This window comes from Xenia sp. Carnegie-2017, unplaced genomic scaffold (genome assembly GCF_021976095.1).
Source record: "Xenia sp. Carnegie-2017 unplaced genomic scaffold, XeniaSp_v1 HiC_scaffold_23, whole genome shotgun sequence".
Taxonomy (NCBI): domain Eukaryota; kingdom Metazoa; phylum Cnidaria; class Anthozoa; order Malacalcyonacea; family Xeniidae; genus Xenia; species Xenia sp. Carnegie-2017.
Window position 1 is genome coordinate 20454058 of NW_025813486.1, and position 6471 is coordinate 20460528.

A 6471-nucleotide genomic window follows, 5' to 3' on the forward strand; every position below is an offset into this window, starting at 1 on the left:
CGTAGTTAATGATATCTGTCATTATTTCGATATTCTGGTCACATGTATATTCGTTGGATAGCATATGGGACCATGGGACAGCAATTAAGAATTAGACTAGCCTTTTTACTTTGTCGTTTATCTCTAAATTTTATAACTATTGACTGAGATTGCCAAGAAACGGTACGTTCTTTTGGTTTGACTATAATTGTCACGTGATCCGAGAGACCAAATGGTGTCGCACTAGTCGGTAGGTTATATTACTTATTTAAGTTTGAAAAAAATCTGATCAAGAGTATTAGGTTCTCGGGCTGGGAAACTGACAATTGGCTTTAGCTGGAATAATTTTACGGTGCGCTTCAACTTTAATTTATTGAAATCACCGGCAATAATAATTGCACTATTGGGGAAAGATGACACGAAACTTTCCAATGTATTTTGTATGTGTGAGATCATACGATCCTTATCTTCTCCCGGGGGATGATAGACTACACTAACTATAATTTGTGAAACCCTCTAGGTAAAAGGTGAGGGCGAAGCATAACCCGCAATACTTCTACTTCTTCACTTTGAATATCTGAGAGTTGACGGCAGAATATTGATGACTTTACGTAAAAGCAGACACCTCCGTGCAACTTTTGAACTCGATCCTTTCTTAGCAGTTGATAATTAGAAATGCTAATTGCTTCGTTTGGAATTGATTCCTTTAACCAAGTCTCTCTAAACATATCAATATCAGTGTCTGACAAGACTGACATCAATATGGTATTCGCAGTCTCGTCAATTTTAGGAGCAAGTGACATTGTATTTGACAGTTATAAGGAAGGTACAATTTCATGTTTGTGAGCATTTCGTAGGACAGAAAAGTCGGACGATCTTTTGATGTATTTCAAGTTTAGTGGGTTTATAACAGCGTTTTGACCTTCAAATTCTTGTGGACATAGTTCAGCCATTCCCTCCACTTTTGGTTCCGAATAGTGTAAAAAATAAGGGTTCGAAGGAAAAACGGACGTCGATTTACTTTATTTGATATTCTATTGCCAAAAATGGTATTAATTCTCTTGGTTTTATAGACTTCACGAGGTTCATAGTTATTGTTAGTGATCTTTGTCTGTGATCTTTATATTTTCTGAGCGTAGGATATCTTATGGTATTGGGCTGACTTAGATGCTTATTGCTATTGTCTTCAAAAGCTAATTTATTTTCTTGGTGAACAACATATTGTTCTTTTGTTTCATAAGATTCTTCATTTACTCTTTTAGTAATCTTAAAAGAGCTGATGGTTATTTCGTTGGCCTTATTGGTAATGTAATAGCTGTAAATGGACAGCCTTACTTTTAAAAGCAGTTGAACTAGTCTTTTCCACATCAGTTCTACTTAGGGAGGCTATCGAAGTACAAACAAAACAGTTCTCAATTCCCTCAGTTGGCTCGGTTTGTGATAGAGATCCTAACCGCGCATGAGATTTATTTCTCATTAGCGAGACACACGGGTGGGTTTTAACGTTGGAATCAATCTTATGGGGGGTCATTAAGCGAAACATTTGCATTTTCTCCTTTGTTTGTGTGCTGTATTTGATGAAAATCAATGTTTATCATAGAAGTAATATTTGGGAAGGGAGTTGACTGATTGTGCATAACAGATTGACTCGAAGTACTTCCCTCAATATGGACGCTGGACACTTGGCCAATCTAATCATTGCTTATTGCCACACCATTTACCGATTCCAAGTTTGTTTCATACCTTAATTTAAACTCAACCAAATGGGCAATCTCTTTCTTAAGGGAAACAACCTCCAATTGTAGCCATTCAGATTTTCTTTTTTTCGTCAGCAAGATCCCCTTTAACGCGATTAATCTCCTTCAGATACATATCATTAGAGTCGCATGCCTCATTTACATTTGCTAAGCTCCGTAATGCATCAATTATAGATTGCAATATTTCCACATTCAATTTCAATTCTTCTATGTCATTCTGAGTGTTCTCGCACGAGCAATTGCAATTTACTTGTATATTTTAATATTTATAGCTGTCAGTTGATTTGTTTGAATAATCAGCAACGATATTTTCAGCAGTAAGAGGAAATAAAGTCGTCTTTTTACAAATATTTATCAGAGCTTCTCTTAATATTTCACATACTTCGCCTTGGAATAATAAGGGTTTTTGCTTTTTTTGATACCATGTGATGCATAAGTCAGAGCGAGTACTTTTAAAACGTCGAGATTGACCTCCAGGTGAAGTCCACTTGCCTGGAACCATAAGATTAGTTTTGACAAATTCTTTCAATAATTCTAGACTATTTGCCCATTTCACTCGCTTCCCATCATACGTAATGTTTAAATGTGCATTATTACAGCAAATAGATTCTTCATTCCATGCATACAGGACGTTATTCGTTAAATTTACATTGCCAATGTCAGAGGGAGTAGTATTACTAGCCACCATTTTAAAAACTTATGTTGCGCATGCGTAATTTAATGAATGTGCGAGCATTTTGCGCTACAGCGTTAAATTAGCCTTAACTCTATATCACTTCAGAAAGCCTCGTTGCGCGGTCCAACTTTTACAAAAATTCACCACAATAACAGTTCTGGCTGTTGTCTTTTTATTCTTTGCACGGTGGAAATTCTCTAAATTTCTCACGATTGCTATTGTGGAACTCTTTTACTTCATTGAAATGAAACTAACTGGAGCGCCACATATCGGTGTAATGTTGAAGCCACTTCTCCCCAGTCTTTCCCCGCAAAAAGAAACACGCACCCAAACAAATTCCTTGCAGTTATAACGAATGGTCGAAACGTCTCAAGAAAATTCACTTCAGGTAAATAAATTATTTTTTGAAGTCATTAACTGAGGCTAAGCATTCTTGATTTGATGATTCATCGCTCGGAAATGTTGAATAAAAAAAATATTTCTTTCACAAACAAACGTACAGTCATCTTGTAACTTTTTCTTCGTCATGATAAAAAAATTGCAGTTTTTCTTAAGAGAATTGAATATCACAGATATGCACACAAACAATTTTAGTAATTGGGTGAGCTTCGCCGTAAAATTTTATCTTTATAATGTGTTTGAAATCTTTTACCTGAAAGTATTCTTTCCGCCAAAATTATTTCAGTCAATATAGTGTTTGTTTCTCAGCAAATCGACAAATTATTTCACTCAAAATAAAATTGTGTTGGTGTGAAAACTCGTTCTATTGCAGTCCCAATCACAAACTTTAACCATACAGTAAACAAAAACTTTCTTCAGATTTCGTTTCGTACACCACAACCATTTTTATACATTAAAATAATCAAACCATCGGCAGATATGATTAAAATCAAATAAATAATAGGAGGTCGAGTAAATTCACCAAAAATCACAGTCAAAATGTTTGAGTGCTGCATTATAAAGTCAATTTCTTATGGCTGCTGCACACTGTTTGATTCGGATTTCATCATCAACTTCCTAAAGCGGTGTTTGAAGGTTTTTTAACGCACGTGCATGATTTGAATCACAATTAGCTTGCGTGCAGACACTAAACTCCAAAAGGAGTAAAGGTCTACGCAACTTCGAGAGAAAGCTTGCTAAGCTTTTCTGTGATTTTAGTGTTTGTGAGATGAAACTAAATAATTGTGTAATCTGTAATCATGTTTGTCATCAAAAGTTGCAAATGAATCGCTTTAAACTCGCATTTAAATTTCCACTGCAATCTTCAGGGGATTCGGTCATGTCTTAACTCACGTAAAGTCTCTGATTGAATTATAGGGCGAATTAACACGCACTTACCGACACAGTACAAACACATCTTATATTACATTTCGTAAAGCTTGTTTTCCTTCTCATATCAAATGTATCAAGAAATCAAGCATAATTATATTTAATATTTAATTTCTTCCAACACAACAAACATTATGGAAAAACTAATAAGTCGTATTCTATGAGAGAAATGTTACTGTTTGAGATATGATGGTCAATTCTTGCTTTGCAAGCTACGTACGTACGTCATAGCCGCCATGTTGGATGATTTTAACAAAGGATTTTCCTTGTTTACAATACAAATTTCATCCAACATGGCGAGTATTCCATTATTCTCATACTCCCAGGGGAATGGTTGCAAGCCACCAACAGAAATTTAGTGATAGTAAGTAATGACTGTTTTTTTTTGGGATGTGCTTTGCAAAAATAGACAATTAGTAATTCCTGTTTGGCTATTTACCATCACCTTGGATCATGCCAACAGCATCCTTAGCTTCTAAACCCTCCAACTCAGACAGTTCCACTAACAGTCTTGACATAAAAACTTAATAAATAAAGTGTGAAATTTTATTTTCCAGCCGAAATTGTTTTGTGAATAGTTTCAATCATACTTTTCCCTTTGCATTGTCACAAAAATCATTAATGATAACCAGATACTCAGACTCTACTAAACCCTTTTCCCTCAAAGAAGATCGGTTTTCTTCAGCATTTTGAAGATGGCTTGTCAACCATAAACAACATTAAAAATAACATATTATTTATAAACGTCCAATTCACTCAAATAAAATCATAAAAATTTCCAATGACGCACAATAATTTTAAATGAACGCAAACTACAATGACACTTTTACATAGTTAAGCTCATATCTAACTTGAATTTATACGGTGTTTTCATCGGTCGTCATTTAGATAGAAAGTCCCTTCTAGTGCATGAAATAAAAATAATTTATAGAGATTTCATTCTCCGTTGAATGCTGAAACTTTGAAGTAACCCAGCAGCGTGGCCGCTTTGACGTCTCATGAAAAAACTTTATCATTCAGTATGTATGTAGAAAATAAAAACAAAGTCAACGATCGTTATTTTTTAGTAAAAAAGCATTGATTTGATTTGAGTGAACTGGACATTCATAAAATATGACAACAAACATGTATGTCATAATACCTGATAAAAGAGACGGCTGTACAAGCGTCATATTGCATTTCAAAAGAACAAAGTATTCTTGACTTGCAATCATTCTCTTGAGATTTACCAAACAATGATTCTCGTCCACGTCGGCTGGTGCCAACAAAATCACTGATAATATATTCTTTAGTATCACACCACCAACATGGCTGAATTGAAAGTCAAGAATATGCAGTGAATGCTTCTCTTCTTCGCTCATTTTTAGACGTATTGTCTGTCCTTGATGAGCGATGATTAATAAAACTTGTGCTCAAGAAACAGGTTGTGGATGAAAACAACATCGACATGATATTCATACTTTGTATGCAGCTAAAACTAAAAGTTTAATGGTTGTACTTGTAATAGAAACGTATGAAAGGTCTACGCTACTTGCAATCACCTGTTTAAGCATAGAAATTTGCATTTTAAAATAACCTTTTATAAGTAAACGAAGGGGGGTTTACTAAAGCCTTATTTTCTCTTAAATAAGCAAAGACAAAAGAAAACATAAAGAAAAAAATGTTAAATGGAGCATCTGACACATTCATCGACATCAAAATAAGCAGAAGCAGATCAACTTAATTGTAAAGAACAAAAGCACAATTGTAAAGAACAAAATTTAGAAGAAAGTCCCTTTTCTTTTGTTTACTCCAATTTCCGGAGAATATACTTTGCTTTGTTTTCTTGTTCGTGCTCATGCTGTTAGTGAAAACCATGCTAACGACCTTTACTGAGGCCCTTACTAAGGCTCATAACTGCATACCTAGACGTAATGCCTTATTTGCAGGCTATTTTTGCACTTCCTAACTATTTTGTTTGTGTAATTTTCTTTTGTGCGCATGCATTTTTGCAATTTCAGCCCGTTCTGAAAGTTAATTTGAGTTTACATTGATACCGGTTTGAATTCATACCGTTCTGAACTCTCAGTCGGATCGGTTCACCAGACTGTACGACTTCAGAAAGCTCTGAGTTATTTTTGTACCGGTCCTATGCAAGCATCTACTATAAATAATACGATAACCGACACGAGCTTGGACTGGTTTGACTTCTTTCCGATCTCATGTAAACAGGGCCTAAGTCTCTCTAGCTGTGGTGTAAGGGTAAAGCATGCGTTTAGAAATTAACGCATGCGTTTAGAATATGGAATGTACATGATGTTTTTGTCCACACATATCGCCAGCCTTTATTCCAGCAAGATATTCAGGGTTTGTCACTTGTTCCCAACCAATGAAATGACACGACGTCATTTCTTATATTGAAATATTTTCGAGTTCATTGTGAAGAAATGACGTCATGTGATTGCAGTTCGACACAACTAAATCACACATCACAACTAAAAACATTACACTTCACACTAATTCATACTGACAATACACAATTGACACCCACACATTTCTTGTACACACAATACAATGACGTAGAACCAGATAACAAATACGGCTAACCTGACGTTTACTCCTCATTTGACTCTTAAGATAACTACCGCTAAGGTTGTCGAAATGTCAGTCAACAACAACAAAAACAGTCCTTCTCAGGACTATACTAACCTGGGCGATCTACATCTACAAACATATAAAAGTAAAAAGTTT